Below are 27408 nucleotides of genomic sequence, written 5' to 3'. Positions count from 1 at the left end.
TCTGAAAACAAGCATTGGATGTATTTGTCAATTTTAAGCTTTTTGATATCTTTGTTTATGTAGATGTCTACTTAGAAATTTAAGACTATAATATGGAATTGGGCTATTGGATATGGGTTGTTGTTGCCTTCAAATTTGCTTCCATTTCAGTTTGTAAATTTTGTATTTCCACAATGGATAACTGTAACATGTTTAGAGATAGAAATATAAATTGTCAGAGTATTCCCCAGATTTTATGTCTGTATGGTGAAAATGAGAGACTTATTAATAGTAAAGATCTAACTCAAAAGTATAAATCATGCAAAAGATGAGTTCATTCGTCCTGGATAAAGATGTTTTGTAATTTTATGAACAGGATTTTCTACATTAAAAACAGTAAAATTTTCCATTGGAGTGATGAATGATATAAAGTTGGAATGTATGCTATATGTGTTTTGGAAGCGTTGGGTATTTTTATTTTGCTCACTGTCACATTAAATAAACTTTCCCTTTTAATGACTCATCCTTCCAAGCATAAAGAAAACAAAACAGGGAGCTAGCATTCTTTTGCAGTAAGATTGATGGCTTTTTTCAGTAATCCATTTTTTCATATCTGTTGTCACTTTAATACTATGATACTAGTTTTAAAAGTACATTGCAAATAAAAATAATACATGAAAGCAGCCTTTCTAGATTTTTTTCCACCAAAAGGTTCATCAACAATAAGATAAGGGCAGGTAACAGGTGACATTAGAAATAGCTTAAATAATCTTTTTGAAGAACACAGACAAATAGAAACCATTTAAAAGAGAAAGTTCAGGATTGTAGCGCTGTTTTTTTCTTTTGCGGCCATGCAGTTCAGGATTTACTGCTAGGCAGTATAAATATTATGTATATGTGTACTGGTGCTCTTAAGATTCTCACAGCTAGTGGAAAGGACATAAATGGTGAAATTTATAGTTACAACAGAATATTAATTACTCTTAGTAGAGCAAGAGTATTTCTTAATTTTATGGCAAAATACCACTAAAATATTGTGCTTTTTTGCCTCTTACTGTTTCAATAATAAGATTTATTGAAATGTTCTCTTTGCATTTATATTTTAAATGCCTGGTACTTCAGTAATCACTTATATCCAAGTTAATTAAATGTCTTTTTTGTGAAGCTCTACTTGAAGTTTATATATTTATGTATTCTTGAATTTTAGTTTATGAGATTTATTGGTTGTTTTTTCTTTATGTGAGTTTTCAATGAAATTTATCATTGTAGATCTCTATTTAGCTTGTTTTTGGTTAGTTTATATACATTAAATATTTAAATATAGGTGAAATAGAGTGAAAGTTAATGTTTTAAATTTGTATTATGTCTAAAGATTTGTATGTGGATGTTATTTAAATGTGCATACTGAGCTATATATTCATAAATTTTATTTATAAATATTGTAACATGGAGGACCTTTTGATTGATAAAATTTCAAAAGTTCCTGTATGCTGTCAAATAAATACAACTAATTTGTAAACTAATTTATTGCATTTTATATTCAGTTCGCATTTCATTGTTAATGCGTTCTATAGAATTGATATGTGGCTGAATGAAAAATAATCACATTAAATCGTTCAAGCATTTTTCATTTATTTTTGTAGTATGCATACTTTAGGAAATGACTTACAAATGTTTTTATCACAGAAACAGTAGCTGTTATATTTTCACTTCTGTTTTCAGTCATTAAATTTATAAGGCTGTAATGTCCACGAAGAATGAAATCAGAATGTCTCGGTTTTAATTTTTATATAAATTGGGAGCATTTCTCCACCACAAAGGCAGCTACTGTTTCAGTTAATTCTTATTTTGTGTTAGAATACTTAATAGTGAAGTAGATGCACGACTTGTGTATGTATAGTTAAGCCAGCGTTTTTCTGTGTATTATGGGGAATAGCAAAATCTACATCACAAATTTTGACACATTACAGCTGAAGGAAGAGGAACACCTTCCAAGACAAAAACAGTCTTCATGAGGGAAACATGACGCTTGTCCAGCAGTTTGCTTCTTGTGATTGAACTGAACCTGTAAGGATTCATGGATAAAATGAACAGGAATAGATCTGAATAAAGCAAATCTGCATAAATGGTAACCAGTAGCTCTACTTTTATTTTTTATGTTGCTTAACTGTTTTTATTTGAAGAAAACCTGTGTGATTTAAAAAGTTATAGCTTTTGCAACTTTATTACTGGTTATATACTTTTTGGCCATTATAATGTGCAAGCAATTGGAAAAATGTCAAGTAAATGCTTGTTTTTATAGTAGTATGTTCTTGTTAAAAATGTTCATATGATAATGTCTGTAAACAGCACCACTTTGATTACAATAGATGTAGTGTTGTAATAAACTGTTTAATGGGGCTGATGTGTAAAGCTGTTCAAGTTATTTGATGTTTACACCTCAGGGAAAGTCTTGTGTTCAGCAATATCTAAAGATAATGTTACTATGACATTTATACTGTCCTTTAAAAACGCATTGCAATAGCATTTTTGGATATGCATCAATCTAATCTTGCGTTCAGTGAATTAAACATACTAATTAAGTGTCTGTTGCCCTTGGTTTTGATATTAGGATAGGTGATTACATGGATATTTAATATTTCTATATTCTGCTTTTCTAGCTGTTTTTACCTAGTTAGCTTGTGATTTTTGCTGTGAATGGTATGTAAACCTGTAAAAATGAAACTTCACAGACATAGCAATTCAGGCAATGTGTAGGGTTCAAAACGATTTTGTGGTTTTAACCTTTTAGTAAAGACTCATACGTTATTTGCTACAGTACTGCAGCTTAATTACAGCACAGATGTACTGAAATGCTTAATTGTAAACTGCTGGCATTGAAAAACAATATTTTGACAGTTCTGATTTGATGCGGCAGTTATTTGTGGTTTTATATTGATAGTGCTCGTAGTTAATTTTTGAAGCCCTGGTCAGTGTAAATACAGTCATGAAGCAGACAGATTGAAGTAAAGAAGGCCTTAGCTTTATTTTCTGGTTACTATATAGAATGCTGAAGGATGTGATGTTTATTAACATCAGGTTGTATTCTCCTGTGTGTGTAATGGGAGCTTATAGGTATATCCTATCTCCACAGTTTAAGGAATTCTGTATATTTTCATGCAGCCTATTGGTTCTTGCTAGAGTTACTTAATCAAAGGTTTTTTTCAAACCTGCCATGCATATAGGCCTACAGAAGCACTTGCCTAGCATATGTTCTTAAATTGCAAGATTAGCATAGGCAGTGTCATTTGATTAGATGTTTTATAGGAAGGTTATCCTGAATCACTACAGAAATTTGAGTTTAAAACCTTAAGCAGGTTACAATTTGATTTTAATGTTTTGGAATCTGATTATTTTTAAGAGATCTTCTGATAATACACATTGGTTTTTTCAAAGTATCACCAAATCTTAGGACAGTGCTTAAGGTATTTTTAGGTATCCTAGATATTATGTCACGTGCAACTGTAGAAGCCCTCTAGAGAACTGTACTGCAGTCCTCACTTTCCTCTTGTGCGCTGTCACACAAGTTCTTACAAAACTAGCTGTTTCAAATTATTCATGATATTGCCAGTTTTATTTTAAAATATTTTGTGAGTGTATTTATGCATGGATCATTGGTGTTTATCAAAACTCTTTGCTCTCAGATTTTTAAAGTCTTTTATCTTGTTGAAAATGCACTTGCCTTTTTAACATTATCTGATAGTTGTATCAATTGATTTTCTTGTTTTCTGTATAGGTGTTTTTTTATTTTTTTGTCATTTTCCTAGTTTTTTATATTTTCATTATAATGTCCTAATGCCAAGTACGGACATAAATATATATTACAGGGGAAATTAGGTAATAGTAAGCTTAAAAGGTAAGTAAATATCCATGATAATAAAATTTTCTCTGAACAATTTTTAAATGGAACCATAAAACTCTAACTGCATTTGAACTTGATGAAACTGGAAATTTTATGCTAATTAAATTCTTCATTTACTTTTTCACTTTTTATCAGTGGAACCCTTTACTGCTCATTCTGTGTCACTCCTCTCCCTACATGGCTGATTTCATTTTGTGGCTTGTTGCAAACGGTGTGAGTGTACTAGAATTGCTTGCTGCTGGTCCTTTATTTTTAAGTATTGTCAGAGGGAAATAACTTTTTGGTTTGACCAATTAATTTTTGCCGTGTTTCTCTACGTGATAGCACATGAATGTATAGCTATAAAGGTGAAAATTGCAAGACTTGTTTTATTTATATCCCTTCTGTTATCTGTGGGCTGATGTATTTGGGAAAAAACAAAACAAAACAAAATATTTCTTTTAATGTACAAAAACAATCCAAAGAGATAAATCTTTACTTACAGACACACCAAAAAAAAGAGTCTCGGAGACCTTTCAGTTTCTTCTTAGTAATAATTATACTGGATATGAAAACAAACTTGAAGTTAATTTTAAACCATAGCATTTATTAGTGCTATACAGCAACATTCCTTTCAGCCAATAAAGTTATGAGTGAGTGATACAGCACTTGAATGGTATTGCTTCTTGAAGCAACACTTTGAATTGAAGTGTGCTACCTTTAGTTAAAGGACATGTTACAGGAAGGATATTTCAGTGTAAATTTGGAAATGTTTATTTTGTCAGTTTTCATAAGCAAGATCTGGCCTAAGTTGCAGTGGCTAGTGGTTGTAGTCCATTTAATGTCCCCTTTACCTAGAATATTATTCTTAAGCGGTTAACTGCAATTTCCAGTTCACAAATAACTTACACATTGTAGTTTAAGGTATTATTTTTATTTAAATCTCCTGTGGAGAACATTGTTTTGTTTTTTACTAGTTTTTTAAGGTCAGTCCTAAACATGGAGGTTTTAATGAATGTTGTACAACATTTTATAGTGAAAGGGGAAAATTGTTAGAAGTGTAACTTTTCCCTTACATATTTAAATGTGCCAATAACTAAACACATACTGTTTTATACAATGAGATTGTACTACAAACTTCCTGATGGAGTGCTCTCTACATTTTGGTTTTTACTACCTGAATGATCATTGCATTTTCTGTATCTCATAAGATGGCTCCAATTTTGTGTTTTAAGGTTTAGCTTGTTAAGAGAAAGTGTATGTTCTGATTCTTTATGATAATTCAGTATTGAAATTCTTGGTGTTTTACAGATACTATCTGCCTTTTACATTTTAATCCATTAAGTCCATTTGCATCCCATAGCTGTTTGTAAATGTTTCCCACAGTTGTATGTACTTAAATGCACGCTTACCCATTGTACATATTGGACATTTTTGTTCTAAAATACATTAAGTGGGATTTTTGTAGCAAAGCATTCTATCTTTCTGTTCTTAAAGTATGTGTGTGTGTGTTTTGTTTTGTTTTACATTAATCTTAAGTTTAAACACTGGTGTACTTTTTTTTTTAGCAACTTGACTCTTAGAAGCCTTAGACTAATTTTTAAATAAATATTCAACCAAAAATTATAAATTTATTAAGATGTGGCCTTACATATAGCATTCTTTGCATTAGTAATGTGAGCTTTTTGATTTAGAGAAATCAGAAGATACAGGATTAAAGTTTCACTGTAAGTTGAAATAGAAAATGTGCTAAAATGTCTAGGCTTCTGAGAGGAAGTTCTTACACTTTTCTTTCTTGGGATTAGAAAGAAGCAATATGAATTTTTCTGAATATTCAAAATATTCAGACAGTTGTATCCTGCTCAGATTGATTTAGGTTTGTCTTAACTAATGTTTCTTTAAAATTTCAGGTTGTTGGCATTCACACTGAGTATGCAGCTACTATGGTTTTTGTGTGGGACGTATAAAGTTTGGTTAGATACAGACAGATTTTAATGTTTTAAGGACTTCCTGCTATATTAACATTATAATGGGAATCTTAAAATATTAAGTATGATTTAATGGAAGTCACACAAATCTTAAAATGGTGTCTGCGGATAGTAAATACTACGGAGAATTTTTCACTCCATATGAGAGTATGGGTGTAAATGTTTTACAGTCATTTCATGTTTGGACAGAACTGGCATTCAGGAAAAAAAGCATTTCATTTTGAAGATGGATTTTTTTCTTGTTGCATTGTTACTGCGTAACACTTCTCAGCATTTTATAAGTTATTTTAAAATACAGTGGTGAATTCACGTTTATTTTTTTACGTTGAAAATTGAAGTACTCAGGTGGTATTTAATGGGAAAGGATCCTTTGGGGTAAATCATAGTGTATTCTAAGGAATGCATCTATAACATTGATGACTTTAGCCTTAAAAAAAGGTCTATTATTCCTTCTTCCTCTTCATCCAGTGGCATATTAGCAAAGTAGTTTACAGCCTTGTGCAGCCTTACAAAGTTGTTTTACAATTTTTAATGGAACGCCCTTAACAAAAAAATTGTATCATATTCCAGTATCCATGAATTACTGAATCACAGTTTGTAAATAATTTGTCTAATACTAGAAGGCCAAAGAAAGTCTTGAAATTTTAGCTATTGACTCTGGTGACTTCACACAAATAAGATTTCTGTGCAAAAGGTAAGGTGATATTTGATCAAAAGTACATATTTTTGGTGTCCATGAGAACTAGACTTCCATATTTGCTTCTCTTAGAAAGCTCATTCCATTTTATTAAAATGTTTGTAATTGCAATTTTGTGTTTAATGTTTACTTTCTGTCTTTTCTTTCTTTAGCATTTAGGTGATTGTTCAGCAGTTTGCTATATGGCCATTGTTGGCCTTAAACTGCACTAGTAACAAGCATGGTATTTATCTTGTATTGATAATAAAACCAGTTTTGATAATACTTTGTAGTTTGTCCTTTTTGTTTGATTTATAATTTGTTAACCATTGTATATGGTTTAATTAATGTACGAGGTCTGTCTAGAAGGTATCCAGCCATGTAGTACGAAAAAGAGGCATATTTATTGAAGTAGATACAAGAATCATTGTACATAGGACAATGATGCCTCAGTTCTTCAAAGTAGGCACCTTGGGACCTCACACAGTTCTCCCAGTTGCCATCAGCTGCCCCATCATATTTTCCTCAATCTGATTGAATCTCAGTCTCCCTTTCAAAAGTGATTTTAGTTTTGGGAAAAGCCAGAAGTCTCAGGGCGCCAAACCTGGGCTATAGGGGGACTAAGTGACCACGGTGAATTGATGTTTCACAAAAACAACAACAACAACAACAACAAAAAAAAAAAAAAAAAAACAACACTGCGTGAGACCTAATGTATTAGCAGGCACAGTGTCATGATGAAGCTGCCAATCACCAGTTGCCCATGGCTGTGGCCTTCTGAATCATCTGAATAGTTGCCTCAGAGGAATGTTCAAGACTAATGCAAAATTTGATGTAGATTTGTTGTTCTGCTCCCCCAGTTATTTAAGTATATTTTATTGATTATATTATTACAGTTGTCCCGTTTTTTCCCCCTCCATCATGTACCCACCTCTAACCATCATTCCCCCACCTTAGTTCATGTCCTTGGGTCATATATATAAGTTCTTTGTCTTCACTTCTCATGCTATTCTTAACCTCCCCGTGTCTGTTTTGTACCTGCCATTTATGCTTATTCCCTGTACCCTTTCCCCCATTCTCCTCCCACCCCTCCCTCCATGTGGTATGTGTTTCTGTGAATCTGTTTGCTCAGTTTATTTTTGTTTTTTGTTTTTAAGGTTCAGTTGTTGATGGTTGTGAGATAGTTGTCATTTTACTCTTCATAGTTTTGATCCTTTCCTTAGATGAGTCCCTTTAACATTTCATATCATAAGGGCTTGGTGATGATGAACTCCTTTAACTTGACCTTATCTGGGAAGCACTTGATCTGCCCTTACATTCTAAATGATAGCTTTGCTGGATAGAGTAATCTTGAATGTAGGTCCTTGCCTTTCATAACTTGGAATACTTCTTTCCAGCCCCTTCTTGCCTGTAAGGTCCCATTTGAGAAATCAGCTGATAGTCTTATGGGAATTCCTTTGTAGGTAACTATCTCCTTTTTTCTTGCTCCATTTAAGATTCTCTATAATCTTGGCTAATGTAATTATGATGTGCCTTGGTGTGTTTCTCCTTGGGTCCAACTTCTTTGAGACTCTGGACTTCCTGGAAGTCTATTTCCTTCACCAGATTGGGGAAGTTCTCCTTAATTATGTTTGTCTTGGTGGGCCTGTAGTAAGGGACGGAGCCTTAGGTATTTGCCAGGGTGGGGCAATCCACAGAGCTGTGTTAATGGCACATATATGGGAGAGGGATCTGAGGGAACAGTGCTGCTTGCTGGGCTCTTGGCCAGCTTTCAGTCACTTCCTCTGCTACCCAGAAGCAATTTGCACCCTTCTGGTGCTGATTTCCAGGTGGTTGGGTTTCTGTATGTTCTAGGACCCTGTGGGTCTCCCGAGTGAACTCCTGTGAGGCTGGGAGTTTCTCCTGCTACTGCAGCAGCCCCCACAGGTTTTTTGTCAGGTTTTGAGGCTTTATTTCCTCACACTGGTACCCTGGATTGCATGGTCTGTCTTGCTCTCCAGTTGTTCCTTCTAGTTTATCCACATGGGATTGTGGGACAGTCTGCTCCACCAGCCGCTGCCCTGCCACCCCTCATCTCTGCCTGACTGCTTGTCTGCCCCTCCTACGAGTCTGAATGTTCTTTTAATTCCTTGGTTGTTGGACTTCATGCAGTTCGATTTTCTGGCAGTTCTGGTTTTTGTTTTTAAATTTGTTCTTTTGGTTGTATTAAGAGGCAAAGTGTGTCTACCTACACTTTCATCTTGGCCAGAAGTGCTCATGCCCAGTCATTGAATGTGACAGCCATACAGTACACATGCTCACTCAAAGGCATCCACATACGCCTAGTACAGTGAAGTCATCATTGTTCACATATGCACATTTCAGTCCACTCTCCTTGGCTGCCAGGTTACATGGATGTCCTGCAAACTGTTCTCATTACATTAACAGTTGCTGGACTTTTTCCTGACAGACCTCGTATATCTATTGGCCATATGAAGTATAGTAGAATTTGGACTGTTTTCTGTATTTTAAGTTGGCCTCCTGGATGGTGGTTATTTCCTCCTGTGTTGGCATTTGGTGGTCCTTAAAGCAGATGGTATCTGGCTAAAATTGAAGATTTAGAAGCATAATATTCTAAGGATTCAGAGAACATTTGCCTAATTCTGAGGGGTTATTACTAGATTTGAATCAATAAAAATGTTTGTAGAGCACAGCAAAAATATTTTACCAGTACTTTTAAAACAACAAATTGTGGTAATAGAAAAAATACAATAAAGATTAAAAAGTATTAAGAACAAACCTTATAAGAATAAATATTTAAAAATAATCTATTAAATAAGTTTACTTAAAACAGTAACAAATTGTGATTTCAGTAAGTTTTTTTTGTGTCTGGTATTACATCATGCCCCAGATTTCTCACCTGTATGCTTCAGAGTGTGTTGAAGGTAACGATCTAAACAGTTGAAATGACTAATGAGGAATAAGATTATAGAGAACCTTTTTTATATCCCAATTAAAATTGTGGTTCAGGTTTTGTTAGTTTACCTAATAACTTTGTTACATGTTTACATTTTTAAAGAAAATTCCATTCATCGATCCTCACTTGTATTTGAATTAAGATTCTTGCAAAAAGTATTTTACTGAAAGAAAAAATTATTAGGTACATCCTTTAAAGCAGGTGCCACACACAACTTTATGAGTCATTTAAGGTCTAGTTTAGTGAAGGGGGCCTAAAAAAATTTTTTTTTTTCATTTTATTAGTTTTTTCTTTGTTTTTATTTGTTGGTTTTAGAGAGAGGGAGAGAAACATCAATTTTGTTCCACTCATCCATGCATCCATTGGTTGGCTCCTGGATGTACCCTGACCAGGAACAAACCCACACGCAACCTTGGGTGTATAGGGACAGTGCTCTAACTAGCCTAGCTACCCAGCCAGGGCAGGGTTTTTTAAATAAAAGGACTACAGACAGAAGTTTCTTTTGAATCTCCCTACTTTTGTTTCCTAACCACTAATTGCTGTAAAACAAATAGTATTAGAAATGGTTTCCCTTTTATATTTTACTGGCAAATTTTTGGATTTTACATCAGTTTCAATCAGCTGTCATTGTCAATGCCAGGTAAAGGTTGTATACATTCTTTACAAAAAGCTACATTCAGAAAACAGGTTTTATTTCTTTAATATTATACTGAGACTTAAAGAAGAAATAACAGAACTTGATGAACAGTGAAGGGAAGAATCTTCTAGAGACAACAAGAAGGCCTTTTGGCAGGAAGGGAGCACATTAGGAATTAGAAGAATGCCAGTTTGGCTGAAATAGGGAGTGAGGGTCATAGCTTCTGTGTGGGCTCAAGAAATAGGCAAGGGATAGGATGTTTCAGGGTTTGTAAATCACATTAAATATTGTCCCAAGTATGTGGAATCATTTAAGTGTCTCGATTAGAATAGCATTTCAGAAACCTTGGTTGTAGAATACAGCAGGGATAGAATAAGTGAGGTAAACTGGTGAAACTTAAAAGTCTTCAATTACAGGGACATAAGAAATGGAGGTAGAGAAATTAGTGAAAGGCAAAGTTGACAGTATTTAGTGGAAGTTTGGGTATGACAAGTAAGAAGAATGACTTGGAGCTTATGTAATGGCATGCCATCGACTGAAATGAGAAACTGGTAAAAGATGTGTGGAGGCCATATGAATTAAGTGCTTTTGAAACCCAAGAACTAGTACCTAGTCATGTAGCCATATGGTTTTGGAGTTTAGTAGATGTGGTTAAAGCCATAACTTTTTAGTATCCATTGAAATGGAGAAGAAACCAACTAAATATGAGGAGAATGTGGAGGGGGGATGAGGAGTCTAGTATAACTTTTCAGGCTCTTAGTTTGGGAAACAAACTGGAGATTAAGTAGTATGGAACAAGAGGCTTTGGATTGAAAGCATACACCTTAGGAGGGAAAGTATGAATAGATCAAGATAAATTTGCGGGCTTTAGGTAGATGGTAGAGATTTTAAGATCTGTCTAGTGACTTTAAGATAAGATTGAGGGCACCCCAGGCTGGGTGGCTCAGTTAATTAGCATGCCATCCCATACACCAAAAGCTTAGGCATTTGGTCCCTGGTCAGGGCACCTAGCTAGGCTGTGGGTTCAGTCCCATTCTGGGCATGTATTAGAGGGAACCAGTTGATGTTTCTCTAAAGTCAGTAAGCATGTCCTTGGGTGAGGATTTTTTAAAAAGGTAAGATTGAGGGCATTTGTACAGTGGGTCATGGCTTAAGTTTGGGACAGTGAACTGATGTAGAAGTGTGGTCAGAACTTGGTTAGTCTAGCTGAAAGGAGGCTTCATTTTTGTGGCAGCAGTCCACTTAGTAATACATGGAGACACAGAAAGTAGGTAGTTGGATCAAGCTACGGGATGGAACAGACATAACTCATTTCTTTTCAATTCAGTGGTTGTCAACCCAGCTGCAGGATAGAGCAACTCATGTGTCCATATTTTTGTGGTGGGGTAGGGTGGTTGCCATTGGCATTTTAAAAAATTGTTCTTGTACTTATTCTTATATCATCTTACTAGTGATAGTGTTCTCTTTTTACAAGTGAGCCAGTGATGTCAGGATTTCTAGATAGCAGAATGGTGAGTTGAAGTTAGAATGGATTTGATTCCAGATCAACTTATTTCAGTGACTTGCTAAATTTTACCAAACTACAGTTAGCACTGCCCTTGAGTGCTAACTGTAAAGGCTTTATCAATACCTGAACTGTGAGCATTACAGAATATATTACTTTAAAATGTATATTTTGCCCACGCTGGCATGGCTCAGGGGATTGAGCACTGGCCTGCGAACCAAAGGGTCGCTGGTTTAATTCTCAGGGCACATGCCTGGGTTGCGGGCCAGGTCCCCTTTGGGGGCACTTGAGAGGCAAACTCATGTTGATTTTTCCTCTCCCTCTCTTCCCTCCCTTTCCCTCTCTCTAGAAATAAAATCTTTAAAAAATGTATATTTCCACAAATCGCATAGAATTTTATTGTATGAAAAATGTTTCATAGATGCTTACAGTTCCTACCTACATAATATTTTATATTTCACATTATTTGTAAACATGCATTGTGCATTTATGCCAACTGGGAGACTTCCTGCCATAACCTTAAGTTGCAGTTAGTTTATGGCTTTCTAAATGATCTGAGTCAATGAATGAACACTAATTGGAGGACAGAGATGAATGGCACAGCTTCTCTCATCCATATTGAGCATACCTGTTAGTAAATCTACCTAGAGTTACTGGACCCCTGCTTACACGAATACTGAAGATGGAACAAGCCCTCTTCTCAGAAGTTAATTGATCAGTTAGCATAAATAAGTAAAGCAGGGAGTCGAGAGTGAAGGTTTTAATTTAAATTTTCACGATACCATCCATCCTGAGTTTCCTTTGCTGTGTGTCTTTCCTAACCTTTTAATTTTGGGGTACTCCCAGGAGGTTTAATTTCTTGCATTTCTTGACACTCTTCTTGTCCATGGATTTATGAATTAGTCAGTTTTCTAAGTTTACATTTCCAATTCAGACCTTTTTCCCCAAACCAGAGACTTCACCTACTGGACATCTTTACTTGAATATAATTAATAGGCATCTCAATTCTTCATTCTCAGCCATTCCCCACCACCTAGTCAGCTCACAGTCTTCCCCAGCAGCTAACATCAACACCATCACCTGAGATCCTTAGGTGCAAAAACGTTGAAATCATTCTTGACCTGTTATACTCCATGTTCAGTACATCAGGAAATCTTTGTCTACCATCAGAAAATACCTAGAATCTGGCCACTTACTTACATTACATTGCTTTCATTATTTGCCTATATTATTGCAGTGTTCCTAATAGATTTTTCTGCTTTTATGCCCCTACAGTTTAATCAGCACATCTGTCGAGTTTGTATTGTCGCAGTTCAAAAATCTGCAGTGGCTCCTGGTTTCTATGAGTAAAGCTTTAGTCCTTACAAAGGTTCCTCCATTATTTGGCCCCAGTTTTACGAACAGATCTCCCAGTACCTTACCCCATGCTCACTACATTCCAGGCATTCTAGCCTCATTTTTCTAAACCTTTGCTGCATAGGCCATTGCCCTGCCTAGAATGCTTTGGATGTCTTACACTACAGCTTAATGAGGTTTATTTTCGTCTTTCTAAATAATGGGGCCCGCTACTCTTTTTATTTTTTAGTTAACATGGTATGTTATTACCAAGCTCGATATGTGCTGTGTTCGTTGTCTGTTAAAATATAAACAATCTTTCTGTTAAGTACCAAGTGCCTACCTATAAATCAATATACGACACATAGTGTAGGTCTGTCACATTTTGTTTAAGCTAATTTAGTGTCTTCCAAAATGTAAAACATAACAAAAATTACCATTTTAACCACCTTAAGTGTATATTTCAGTAGCAATAAGTAAAATCACAGTGCAGCCATCACCATTGTCCATTTCCGGAATTTTTTAAAAAGTTCTCATTAAACAGTAACTCCCTATTGCTGGCAGCCTCTATTGTACTTTGTGTCTGAACTTGCCTATACTAGGCATCTTAAATAAGTAGAATCATACAATATGTGGTCCTATGTGACCAACTTACTTCACTTAGCATAATGTTTTCAAGGGTCATTTATGTAACGTATCAGAACTTCATTTTTATGGCTGAGTAATATTCCATTGTAAGCATATTACCAGGTTTTGTTAGTGCACATTTAGGTTTCCACATTTTGGCTGTGGTGAGTAATTCTGTGATAAACATTGGTGTGTAAGTATCTGAGTCTGCTTGGGCTTTGGGTATGTACCTAGGAGTGGAATTGTAGGGTTGGTCATATAGTAACTGTTTACCGTTGAGAAAACCCAAAACTTCCACAGCAGTTGCTCCATCTTGCATTTCCACCAACAACGTGTGAGATTTTCAGTTTCTCCACATCCTGACCAACAATTGTTTTCCTAAAGGGTGTAAAGTGGAATGTCAAAATATTAACTTAGTTTTTATTGAAACAATTCTGTGTGCACTCACATTTCATTGGCTTACATAATTTTAAGTTGTGAAATCACAGGAAAAAGTACTGTTGACATAGTTTAGGAGCAAAATTAGAGCAGAAGTTCTTGGATGTGTATGTTGTGTGAATAAATCAGTTGTATAGAAAGAATGTATAACATAAGTTGGTTATGTGGGGAGCACTTCACAGTATTGACATTTTCCTGTCGTTAAATGGACCCAAAGCTTGCTCCTGAAAGTGGGGTCCACAGACTGTCAATGTCAGCATCACCTGGGCTGAGAACTTGTTACAAACGTTGAATCTGAGGCCCCACCCTAGACCTCCAGAATCAGAATCTGATTTTGGACAGGATCCCCCCAGTGATTTATATGCATATTAAAAAAGGACAGATTGTGTTTTAAAACTGCTTTTAATGGCTACCAGGTATTTCGACTTATACCATGATTTTAATCAGTTCTTGCCATTGGATCTTCAGGTGGTTCCAGTAGGTTTTTCTACAAGTATAAAGGATACTGCAATGATTATCCTAATATGTTCATCTAAATGTTTTCCAAAAGAAGTTTGTCAAAGTTCTTGATTCAGTGAATATGAACATTTAAGGTTTTTGACACAGGAAGTTGCCTTCTGATTTACCTTCATTCCAGCTGCATATGAAAATGCGTATTTCTCACATATGTGTTTTTCAGTAATGGGTGCTTTTTAGCTATGGCCAGGTATACAGGAAGCAATCGTCCATGTTTCTCTGCCCCCGTCCCCACCTCCACCTCCCTGTGCGCTCTCTCAAAATCAATAAACATATCCTCAGACGAAGATTTAAAAAAGTGTTTGGTCTTAAAAATCCATCAGTTTTGGAGATGAAACTGGTATATTTAAATATTTTGTGATGTTTACAGCAGCTTAAATGTTTTACATGTTTTAAAATATTTTTAAATGTTAGTGTGCTGCCATCTAGTGGTGGCTTTATGTCAAAAAAGTGTAGGCTGTGATTTGTGAACTCCCATTTTGTAACTGAAGGAACAGTTTAGTGTATGCATTCAGGACCAAAGGAGTACCACCAGTAAAGGGCAAACATAAGAACTAAAAGTTCCAAGCCAAGCTTCAGTCACCAAAAGGATATCAGAGATTCTTTTCTAAATCAGTGTCCCTGTTAAGTCAACCAACGGTATGGTCAGATTGAATGAATGAAGTAATAATACTCTTGATTATTCTGGTGAAATCAGTAAAGCTTTTTAATTTCCATTCTTATACTGAAAATGTTTCTAAATTTTCTCATTGCACACCAAAAGTCATTTGAAGGGAAGGTATTCTGTACCTACATATTTTGTGTTTATATATACAGATACTTTAATAAGAATATATTTAGTATTCCTTTGAAGAAGTATATAGTATTCTGATGTCATTCTGAACAGAATTCTCATGGTAGGCATAAATGTGGTCTTTTACTTAGCTATGTAATACTGCTTTTTTGTTTTTAACACTAGATGAGAGTGTATATTTTTAAGCATTTGAGTGCCTACCTTGTACTAAGTATAGGATTCAGGAAGGGTATACAAACCAAGGAATATCCTTTCTGCCCTTTGGGCATCTGGAAATGAATTAATTTCTACTGAGAGAATACTCAAAATGAGTGCAGTGTATAAAATTCCTTGAGCACACAAAGAAATAAAACAATGTGCTGTCTGAAAGAAAGGAAGGAATTAAAGAGACCATGCTGCCATTTCCCCATGTGTAAGTGCAAAGCAGTCCTACTGGCGTTCCTTATTTTATAGGTGAGGAAACATTCAGATTGAGGAGCAAAAGGAATAAATCTTGAAGTCCGAGAAGCCAGCCTAGAGAATGTGACAGTGGGACTTACCAGTGGTCATTATTTACAGAGGATATGAGATGGTATGAGAGACTACCGGTAAATTAATAGAATTAAAACACCAACTCAAAAGAACTTATACATACCTTGTTCAAGCCAAGTGCTGGAAACCGCCTGAGTGCCCATCAGTAGATGAGTGGATCAAAAAACGTACATTTACACAGTGGAATATTGTGCAGCAGAAAGAAGGAACTCCTACATGGCAAGGATGGATCTGGAGAATATAAGTGAAATAAGCTAGGCAGTGAAAGACAAATATATAATCTCACCTACATTGGAATCTGATGAAGTAAATGAGCAAAATAGAACCAAACTGGGGGAAGATACTTAAAACTGATAAAACACTAATATCAGGAATATGTGATAATACAGATCTGCAAGAGAATGACAGACACCCATCAGAAAAGGAGGTAACAGATATGAACTGCCATTTCACAGAAAATAACTGAAACTATTTAACTTCATTAGTAATTTAAGAAATGTGTATTAAAATCAGTAGTGCCATTTCACAACTACAAAACTGACCAAAAGAAAAAGTTTGTTTAGTTCTAAGTATTGGATATGATCCAATGAAAAGTACTGCTGAAAGGGATAAAACTGATAAAAATCACTTTGGAAAACAGTTTAGCATTACTTTGTAAAGCAAATGTGCACATACCTGTACACACACAACACAGGCAACTTCCATCTCTGCCCTAGAAGGCATATACAAGAATGTCATGACAACATTTCTATTAGCAAACCTTAAGAGTACATAAATAGATTATTTGTACAATGAAATACTACGTAGCCTGAAAATAATAACTCCAGCCGCATACAGCAACATAAATGAAAAACTTACGTTGACTGAAAAAGCAAGTATTCATAAAGTTTTATTCCATTTCTAGAAAGTTCCCAAACAGCCAAAATTGTGAATGTGTGTTAGAGATTCCTTTATTAGGGAAATAATAGAAAAGTATTACACGGAAGTCATAGTTCAGGAGGAGGGGGGGAGAGGAATGCTTGTTATTTCTCCTAAACAATTTACTATTTATAGCCTTTTTAAGTACAGTTGACCTGAAGTGGGAGATAACAGTCCAGGGAGGGCATAGAGATAGTAAGTAGGCACTGTTATAAACAGTTTAGGTATTTATCTAAAGTGATCTCACGACACTACTTTCTCTCAGTATTTTCAGCCTGGCTGGTGTGGCTCAGTTGGACGTTGGCTCGCAAAATGAAAGGTTGCTGGTTTGATTCCCAGTCTGGGCACATGCCTGGGTTGCAGGTTCAGTTCTCAGTTGGGTTGTGTACAGAAGGCAACCAATCGATGCTTCCCTCTTACATTGATGTTTCCCTCCTTCAACCCCTCTATCTAAAATTTAAAAATTAAAAAGGAAGTACTTTTACACCGTCCTGGGCAGAGGAAGCCAAGTGCCTGGTCACAGTGTCCAGGGTACTAGAGTGGGTATAAACATTCTGAAATTTGTCAGTCATTATTATTGGGTGGGATGCAGTGATCATTACAAGTAAAGTACTTGGATGTAGACTGAACACCATCATCCCTCACTGGGCAGACCAGGAGTTTTATGCCCAACACCTTTGTACTTAAGATAGTAATCTACCTATGCCAAACCATTTATGCCCTTTTTGTGCTGGTATGATGCCCCCTTTTTCAAATACTCATGGAAAACAGCTATTTATGCCAACAGGTCCCAAATCTTGGAATGATGTCCTCAGTTGGAGGCTGTTTCCTGAAGAAATTGGCTAAGATGGAGGTCACCAGAACCAAAGTTTAATGACAGAATGGGCCCTAGTACTGTGTTGGAAGTAACTACCACTAGATGGCAGGATGAGCCAGTGAGGGAAGTTAGTGTTGGGGTGGCAGTGAGTAGTGTCTCCCAGTGTTTGAAAGGCCCTCATTGCCCATCTGTTTGTGTATTCATTTTAGGAGCTGAGTTACCTGCTAGGTGCCAGGCATTGTTCTAGGGCCACATTAAAAAGAAAAATTCCTTCATCTTGTGATTAGTGAAGAAATTAGTTAATGTTTTCCATGAAGCAATGGGTATATTTTTCATCAGTTTGGAAGGACCCTAATCTATGAATGAGTTCTCATTGGCTTTATGAAGATAATTTTGTTGAGGATGTAGCTCAGAAATGTCACTATTTGCCTGCTTCTACACGTGTGCTTTCCAGGGTTAGCTGCAGAAGAGGTGGTGCTGCAGTATTCAGGAAGTCTGGGGAGAGGTTTATGTGAGGTCAAATTGGGACATCATACAGTCAGCCTCTCTAGTATCAGATAGGATTCATTCATTCATTCAACAAATATGCTGGCCACTGATGCAAGTGCTAGGAATGCAGCACAGTGTGACAGACATCCTTCACTTGGGACTTGCAGTGAGGAAATACAACAATCAAATATACCAGTTACCGTTAAAGTTACTAAGTGAAATAAAGGAGGGTATTTTTACATAAGTTCATCAGGGAAGGCCTTTGTAATGTACAGTGCAGACAGAGATCTGAAGGTAGTGAAAGAGTTGATATCAAGGAGACCATTCTAGCAGAGGAAATAATTGAGTGCAAATGCCTTAAAAGGTAAGTGTAGCAGCAAAGGCTGGTAGGATGAGGGAAGAGAATGGTCAGAAATGGGTTTAAGGAGGAATGTGGGGTGTGGTTACATAGGGCTTTATAGGCATTGGTAAAGATTTTAGCTTTTACTTGTGGTGTGACAGGAAAAGTGGAAGGGCATACATAAGCAGAATGATACAACCCTACATTTTATCATTGGTTGCTGTCTGAGGAACAGGTTGTTAGGGAGCAGTTGTGGAAATGGGCAGACCAGTGGGGATGATTTTGCATTAGTGTAGGTAAGAAGCTATACTGGCTTAAATTATTAAATAGTGGAGAAAACATGAGATTTTGAGTATATTTTTAAGATACAGCCAACTTCATTTGTTGGATAAGAGGTGAAATGAGAGAAAGAAGTGGGTATTTCCAAAGCTTTTGACCTAAGAAACCAAATACGTTGTCTTTTACTGAAGTGAATGAAAACTACAGAGGGGTGAAAACATTTTTCTGGTGGGAGTGGAAAGTTTTGTGTCAGGTGTGAGTTTGAGAAATCTACTTCCAAAGTAGCCCAAGTGGAAATGTGAAGTTGTTGCTTGGGTACATCTGGAATTCGGGGACGATTTCAGTGCTGGAGAAATTGTGGGAGGTATCAGTGTCTAAATAGTATTTAAACCAGTGGAACCAGGTGAGATTCTTCGGAAAGAGAAAAGGTGAGCAGACCGAATGGTAGTGTAACTCCTATGCCTACAAATAGGGAAAGTAGAATGACGCAACAAAGAAGACTGAGAGGGGGCAGCCTGTTAAGTACCAGATGAGAAGGAGAAGAGGGAGGGAGGAGGAGACAAAGGGGTAAAAATGGTGTCTTGGAAGCCAAGTTTCACAAAAGGGGCATCAAGTGTGTGTCACATGTAGCTGAGGGATTTGATAAGGTGACTAAATTGGCCATTTGATTTGACGATCTGAAATTCATTGGTGACTGCGTAGTGAGGGAAACACTACCTGCGTAGTGAGGGTGATTGGAATGAATTCAGAATGGAATGGGAGGGAAGGAGATAGTCTTAAAAAGAGTATTGCAAAGAGCAAGGAAGTGGGAAAGTAGCTGGAAGGGGATGTTATTAATCAATAGAAGCCTGAAGTGTTGTGCAAACCAAGTATCCTGATTTATTCAGAATGGCCAAGCCACACTTCAAGGGCTATCTCCCACATTTGCCTAGTACAAAGTTGAAGCCCCCAAGAAGTACATATTTTTACAAAATACCCTCTAATGAACTAATACTGGTCAGGGAGTAGCAGGAGTACACAAAGGTCTGGAATAGTGACATTGAGGCTACCACAGCTCTAACAATGGAGCTTCCTATTTTTCTCATACACTTGTGTTCTCCTATGGGACTTTGAGGGCACGACAGACTTTTACCAGAACTAGGTATATAACAACTTAAAGACAGCCTCTGTCAGTAACAAAGCAAGCACTTAGCAAGGACATAAACATTCACTCAAAAGCTTTACACTTTGCAGTCTCACACTATGGGGAAGTTTATTCGCCTCCATATGTGTTATTATTTAGTCAGGATAGTTTGTGATTAGCATATGGAATAGGAACATGTTCTTTTGGGGGCAATCATATAGACAATTCTGGTGACTGAATTCTTTTGTACAAGTGGAAAATGGTGACCAGTGAACTTGGCAACAGCTTAGATGCAAAGTTCCTTCCACCTTTTCCTAAGAATCAACCAGAGCATCAGGAAGGTGGCGGGGGCAGCAGTGGGCACACCCTGTGTGTTGGTTTGCTGGTGCTGCTGTAAACAAAGTACCACAAAAACAACAAATCTATTGATTCACAGTTCTGGGGCCTAGAAGTTTGAAATCTAGGTGTACGTAGGGCTGTGCTCTCTGAAAACCATAGGGTCATCCTTGCACCTTCTCAGCTTCTTGTACCTTGGCATTTTTGCAGTGGCATGACTGCAGTATCTGCCTTCACCATGACGTGGTCTTCTCCCTGTGTGTCTCTGACTTTTCAAGGCTCTGTGTTTGTAAGGACACCAGTCATGTTGGGTTAGGGCTCACCCTACTCTGGTATGACTTTCTTAACTAATTGCATCTGCAATGTCAAGGTCACATTCTGAGCTACTAGGAGTTAGGACTTCCACCTACCTTTGAAGGAGGAGGAGAGGGAGAACACAGTTCAACTTGTACCACCATGCAAACTATTTCCAGCAAAACTGGATGTCAAAATCCACAAATGGCAAAATACATAAATAGTATTGAAGACTTGTAAATGTACAGAGGACTGTTGGAGTAATAGGGGAGGAAAGATAGGTAGCAGCTTTTACATCCAGCATAGGGGTAAGAAAGAAAGGAAGGAAGGAAGGATATATAGTATGAAATACTTGGCATTACACTGATACAAAGATAGTAAAGGAAAAAATAAGTGAGGAAGAGCAGTAAAGCTTGTCATCAGACAAAAAGTAACCAGGAAGACATTTCATAGATGAAAAGTATAATCAAATACCAGTACTAATCTTAGACCCAGACAAAAGGGGTCCCTGTTCTGGGTCCCACACTTTGGAGGGACCCACGTATCACAAGCACACAAATTTATTAACAATAAATTTGCTCTGTCACATTGGATCAGATGCTCGGTATTAGCACAATGCGATTAATACCAGTAACTCTGAAGTTCTGTGTGAATATCCCCATTCAGCTCTCTAGGGAAATGTTTCTCCAAATTCTTTGATTAATATCTTCAAAACAAAACTGCCAAACACCACAGCAGGTTTGTGGATTGCACTGCTACTGACATTGCTTCATAGAGCAGAAAGGATTTGAGTGTTAAACTTTAGGAAGCAGAAGACTAACTTGTCAATTTCTTTCAGCACAAATATGAAAGATTCCTGCATAAAAAAAAAAGTACTGTTTCCCATTGATTTTCTTTTGTGTTCAAAGTGTACCATAGTTTTTATGCCCCCATACAAATTTAGTATACTCTTAATGTAATCATGTTTAAATTTGCAATCCTATAGATCACTACTATCAGTGGAACACAAATTATGTGAAGATAGTATAACAATATTATTAGTGGTTGTGCTGAAATAGAGGCCAAAAGTAAAATTCATGGAATAAGTAATTCAACTTACGGAATATGTGTACTTATTTTATTTTACATACAAACATTGCTGGCACATCAAGAGAACACATAGACATGTGCAGTAATAATTAAGTTCTCTGCTATTTACTGAATTTCAATAATAGAGCTTTACACATTTTCGTTGTTTTAAAGGTGTATGAGGGGGGACCCCAAAAAACTCAGAATTTATTTATTAAAAAATTGTGTTTAAATTCAGTCTCTTTCAAAGTACTCTCCATTACTTTGCAGTACACCTATTGAACTTTTTTTCCTACTACTGAAAACAGTTTTCGAACTCATCGATTTTGGTACTTTTTGGTGCTTCTGCTATTTTTTGCTTCACTTCTTCCACATCGGCAAAAACATTTCCCTTTGAGGACTTTTTTTTCCATCTGGGGAAACAAACAGAAAAAGCCACTTGGGGAAAGATCAGGCGAATAGGGAGGGTAGGGCACAGGGAGCATGCCACTTTTAGTAAAAAAACTGCTGAACACTCAGTGCGGTGTGGGCAGGTGCACTTGTAACTCACCCATCATGAAATGGGCAAACACATTGAGTCTTCAAAAGGGATTCACTGAAGCTGAACACGACCTCTCACAACAACACCAGCTGGCATACTGTTAGGGATGGGTTCCTAGAACACTCACCTATTTGGGGAAGCCTGTAGTACATGGGGCCCACCCTCCAGATGATAACTGAGTTTTTTGGCATTTCCCCTCTCTCATTTGTCAAGGTAGAAGGGTAGAATATATTTTATTTAATAATTTTAAAGCTTAATTTATACTTTCAAATTTAGACCTGGTCAGAGCTCATATCTGTACTCTTGCCCCAGACACAGCCTGCCAAACACCTGACATAAATTATAAAACCAACAGACAATGAAGCAATTATAGCCATCCCTCCTTATTTATGGAGGATACATCCCAAGGCCCCCAGTTGATGCCTGAAACTTCAGATAGTACCAAACCCTATATATACCATGTATCTATGATAAAGTTTGATTTATAAATTAGGCACAGTAAGAGATTAACAACAATAGTAATAAAACAATTATAACAATATCCTGTAGTAAAAATTACGGGAATGTGTTCTCTCTCAAACTCTTAGACTGTACTTGCCCTCCGGGGATGATGTGGGACTATAAAATGCCTGCATGGTGAGGTGAGGGGAGCTGAATGGCATGGGCATTGCGTGTAGTGTTAGGCATCGAACCATGACGGTGCCAGTGGTTGGAATTTAATATTTTTATTTTATTTCAGTTTGAGTTTTTCCAGTATATTAGATATCCAGTATTATTCAATAGTACATCTTAAGGCATCTTTCATTAATGAATGCTACTTATGTAGATTAATAAATAAGATATTACAATATCTATTATATTCACATGAAGACCCTTCTATTCACGTTTCTATCTAAAGTAGTTCTTTAAGTTAATACCTAATAAAAACAAAATGTTAAATCATTGGGATAGCCCTGACCAGTGTAGCCCAGTAATCGAAGGGTTGTGGGTTTGATTCCCGGTCAGGATACATGCCTGGGTTGAGGTTCGGGTGCATGAGATCTCTGGTCCAGGCGCGTATGGGAGGCAGCCTGTCAATATTTCTCTTGCATCAGTGTTTCCCCTCTCTCCTCTCCTCTCCGTCTGTTTCTAAAAGCAATGAAAAAAGTCCTTGGATGAGGGTAAAAAAGAAATTGGGATAATCATACAAATTCATGGGAAATGGAAGAGATCCCTGACCTCCAAATGAGGCACTCCGACCCCTCAATACCTGGATTTGAGCCTGTGAGACCCTGAGCAGAGAACCCATCTGGGCTGTGCTTTGACTTCTGACCCGCAGAAACAGTGAGATAATAAATGGGTACTAGGTTAAGCTACTAAGTATGTTGTAATTTGTAATGCAGTGACAAATAACCAATACAGATCACCAACCATATTATTTATAATGCATTGTATATCTAGATTGTGCCATCAGAAACTTCTGATCTTTGACATGAAAAATAATGGCCGTTTCAGAGTTAAATGAATCCTCATGCTGATTAGTTGTTTGTGGTCATAGGTCTAAGATTCAGCCACTGGAGAACAGCTGCCATTGCCTGACACATGGCCCTTTGCAAAGGTGCTTCATGTTGGACGTTGTTGCTGTGGGGCCCGCAGCAGAGTCTCTGGCTTCTTCCACAGTCAGCCTCTAAGTCCTCTTTTAAAGGACACCTCTGATTAGGTCAGGTTTACCTAAGACAATCTCTCCTTGGAAGTGCGTTTTGTCTGGTGTGAGTAAGTTCTGCTACCCCAGCTCTTCTGGTTGGTTTCCACTTCCATGGCATATCCTTTTCCGTGCTGTCGGTCTGTGTGTGCGTTTTGTTCTGAGGTGAGGCTCTTGTAGGCAACGTATATATGGGTTTTGATTTCTTATCCATTCAGCTGCTCTATGTCTTTTGATTGAAGAATTTAATTTACTTACATTTAAAATGATTCTTGCTAAATACATATTTATTACCACTTCATTATACTTATGGGTTTTCTTCCCTTTTGAGGGGGTTTCCTCCCTAAAGAAGTCACTTTATAATGTTCTCCAGGTCCATTTATTCTGTCTCAAAGCCTAAAATTTTCTTTTTTACAGCCAAAACATAGTCAGAGGAAGACAAATACCATATGATTTCACTCACATGTGGAATCAAATGAACAAACTGAACTAACAAGCAAAACAGAGACAGACTCATAGATGGAGGACAGATGACAGCTAATGAGGGAGGTAGGTTAGGGGATGGTGGGATTGAGCAAAAAGGGAAAAAGACTCACGGACATGGAAGCAGTGGGGTGTTTGTGGGGGTACAGGGGACTAAATGGTAATGGACAAAGTACAGTGAAAAATGTGATCTGGTCAAGGTGGAAGCATAGGTAAACATGGCCTACCTTTTCACACAACCACATAAAAATTAGAACTAAAATATAAAACAGCCATCACTCAAACTGTCAGAAACTGAGTTGAATGGAAGTCTGACAACTACAGATTTAAAGAAGCCACATCCATCCAGAATGGTAGGAGGGGCAGAGACACAGAATGGGCTGGTCCCACATCCACATGTGGTGGAAGAAATTGAGGAGGGGTATATGAGGAGCAAGGACTCCCGGCTCCACACCAGGCTCCCTGTCTCAGGGTTCCAGTGCCAGGAAGGTAAGTCTCCATGACTTCTGGCTGCAAAAAACCTGTGGGAGTTGAGTGGGTGGAAGAAACTTCTGGAGTGCCAAGGAGTTCCCCTTAAAAAACGCACACATGAACTTAACTTCCTCAGACTCACTCCCTCTCAGCTCCAGCACCAAGGTAGCAGCTTGGAAGGTACCAGTGGCACACAGGGAGGAACTGAAGTGTCTGAAATCAAGGTGGGAGCTCGGGGACAGCATTCTCCTAGACAGAAAGATAAGCAGAGGCCATTGTCCCTTTTCTCAGCCCTCCACCCATAAGCCACAGACCTGGCAAGTGGGTGCCGTATCTGAAACTTCATCAACCTGGCTAACACTGCCCTGCCCTGGAGATGCCCCAAGACTCAGTTCCACCTAACTTAATGGACCCACCCAAACTGTTAACTGTGATTTTTCCATAGAATGGCTGGTCTTGGCTCATGCTTCATAACTTCCTAAATCAAATCAAATAAGCAATAGCCGGCTTCAGTAAGCCCTCTGCACCTGAACCTCTTGCTAAGTGGCCCCAGGCCTGGCACTAGCAGCAGCCAGCCTAGATTCACAGCTTAGCTTCGCCTGGGAATCTCCAAGCCCAGCACAAGTAGCAGCCATCTCAGATTGCTTTATAGCTCAGGCAGAGTGGCCATAGGAAGAACACAGGTAAAGTCTGACCTTGGCCTGCACCACCCAAGAAACCCCAAGCCTGTACACCTGGTGGACAGCTACAGACTACAGCAGAGCACCACCACCCTGCCCTTGCACAGCTAATCCTCCACAGAGGGTAGAGGTTGGTAGTCTAGTGGTCCTCCTTGTAACTGACTGGCCTGGGTAAATCCCTCCCATTGACCTGCCAACAGCAATCAAACCTCAACTACAAAAGAAGGGTGTACCTGGCTCATATCAAGGGCACAACTCAAGTACCCAGCTTAGGTGATAGGGGAGTCTGTGCCACTGGACCCTACAGGACACCTACTACATTAGGCCACACTACCAAGACAGGGAGTCCTAGCAGCTCTACCTAATACATCAAAACAACACAGGGAGGCTGCCAAAATAGAGACAAGGGAATATGGCCCAACTGAAAAAACATCAAAATTCCATAAAAAGAGCTAAACAAAATGGAGATAAGCAATGTATCAGAGGCAGAGTTCAAAACAGTTTACAAGGATGCTCAGGGAACTTACTGAGGGCCCTAACAGCATAAAAAAGATCCAGTCAGAAACAAAGAATACACTAATTGAAATAAAGAACAATGGGGGGTGGAATCAGGAGGGAGGTGGGGATGGCTGGGGTGGGGGGGAATGGTGGCAGGGTAAATGTAGACAACTGTACTTGAACGGCAATGAAAGAATTTTTAAAAAATAAATAAAGAACAATGTATAGGGAAACAACAGTAGAGTGGATGAAGCCATGAATCAAATCAATGATTGGGAATATAAGAAAGCAAAAGTGAAACAACCAATCAGAAAAAGAAAAAGATCCAAAAAACAAGAATAGTGTAAGCAGCCTCTGGAACAATTTCAAAAGGTCCAACATTCTCATAATAGGGGTGTCAGAAGGAGAAGAGAAAGAAAAAACTGGAAATCTATTTGAAAAAATAATTAAATAAAACGACCTGATTTGGTGAAGGAAATAGACATGCAAGTCCAGGAAGCACAGACGGTCCCTAGCAAGATGGATGCACAGAGGCCCACTCCAAGACACATCATAATTAAAATACCAAAGATAAAAGATTAAGAGAGAATCTTAAAAGCAGTAAGAGAAAAGAAATTAGTTACCTAGGAGAGTTCCCATAACACTGTCAGCTGATTTCTCAAAAGAATCTTTGCAGGCTAGATTCAAAGTCTTGAAAAGCAGGGACCTACAGCCAAGATTGCTTTACCCAGCTAAGCTATCATTTAGAATCGAAGGACAGGTGAAGAGTTTCCCAGACAAGAAAAAACAAGGAGTTCATCATCATAAAACCAATGTTAAAGGGACTTTTTTTGAGAAAAAAATCAAAACTAGGAGTAACCAAATGATGATAAACACATTATCTATCAAAATTCAATGTAAAAATCAAACTAAAGAACAGAGACACAATCATGGATATGTAGAGCATTTTGATGGTTGCCAGGTAGGAGGTGGGTGTGAGGGGATGAGTGAGGAGGTGAGGGGATTAAGAAGTGCAAATAGGCAGTTATAGAATAGCCATGGGGATGGAAAATACAGTGTAGGACATGGAGTAGAGAAGAACTTATTCACATGACCCATAGATAGAAAAAAAAAATGATGTAGGGATTGCCTGAGGGAGTGGGGGCTGCTGGGTGGATGCAGGCAAAGGAGGGAAATCAGGACAACCCTAATAGCATAATCAATGAAATGTAACTTTAAAAAATTGAAAATAAATAAACTTCAAAGACTGCAAAACATATAAAATTAAGGGGAAAGAAAGCCCCTTTAACATTTCTTTTAATACTGGTTTGGTGGCGATGAACTTCTTTTGCTTTTTATAGTCTGGGGGAAATTTTAGTATTTTTAGACCACAGTTGACTGGAGTAACTGAAACCCTGATGAGTGAAATCACAGATAAGGGGAGACTGCTGTACTGCTGTGATAGAAGAAAGCAATGGAAAAATGTAAGAATACAGATGGTCAGATAACAGAAGATGACCTATGAAGTGACCAACTTAAGAAAGAAATAAA

General features: G+C 37.5%; 1 protein-coding gene across 4 annotated transcripts in view; it reads left to right on the top strand.

Annotated features, from left to right (window-relative positions):
- The window catches only part of CPSF6 (cleavage and polyadenylation specific factor 6), a 32221-nt gene extending 26895 nt beyond the window's left edge, over positions 1 to 5326 (top strand). For all 4 annotated transcript variants that reach the window (XM_045829038.1, XM_045829037.1, XM_045829036.1 and 1 more), the window contains one exon: positions 1950 to 5326. The gene's annotated coding sequence lies outside the window, so the exon portion shown is untranslated. The remainder of the gene's footprint in view (positions 1 to 1949) is intronic.
- The last annotated feature ends 22082 nt before the right edge of the window (positions 5327 to 27408 follow it).

The sequence above is a fragment of the Phyllostomus hastatus genome, unplaced genomic scaffold, assembly GCF_019186645.2.
Source record: "Phyllostomus hastatus isolate PE091 unplaced genomic scaffold, TTU_PhHast_1.1 phas_scaffold_93, whole genome shotgun sequence".
Lineage (NCBI taxonomy): Eukaryota > Metazoa > Chordata > Mammalia > Chiroptera > Phyllostomidae > Phyllostomus > Phyllostomus hastatus.
Note: the sequence above shows the minus strand (reverse complement) of the source record. Positions and strands in the feature narration are given on the sequence as shown.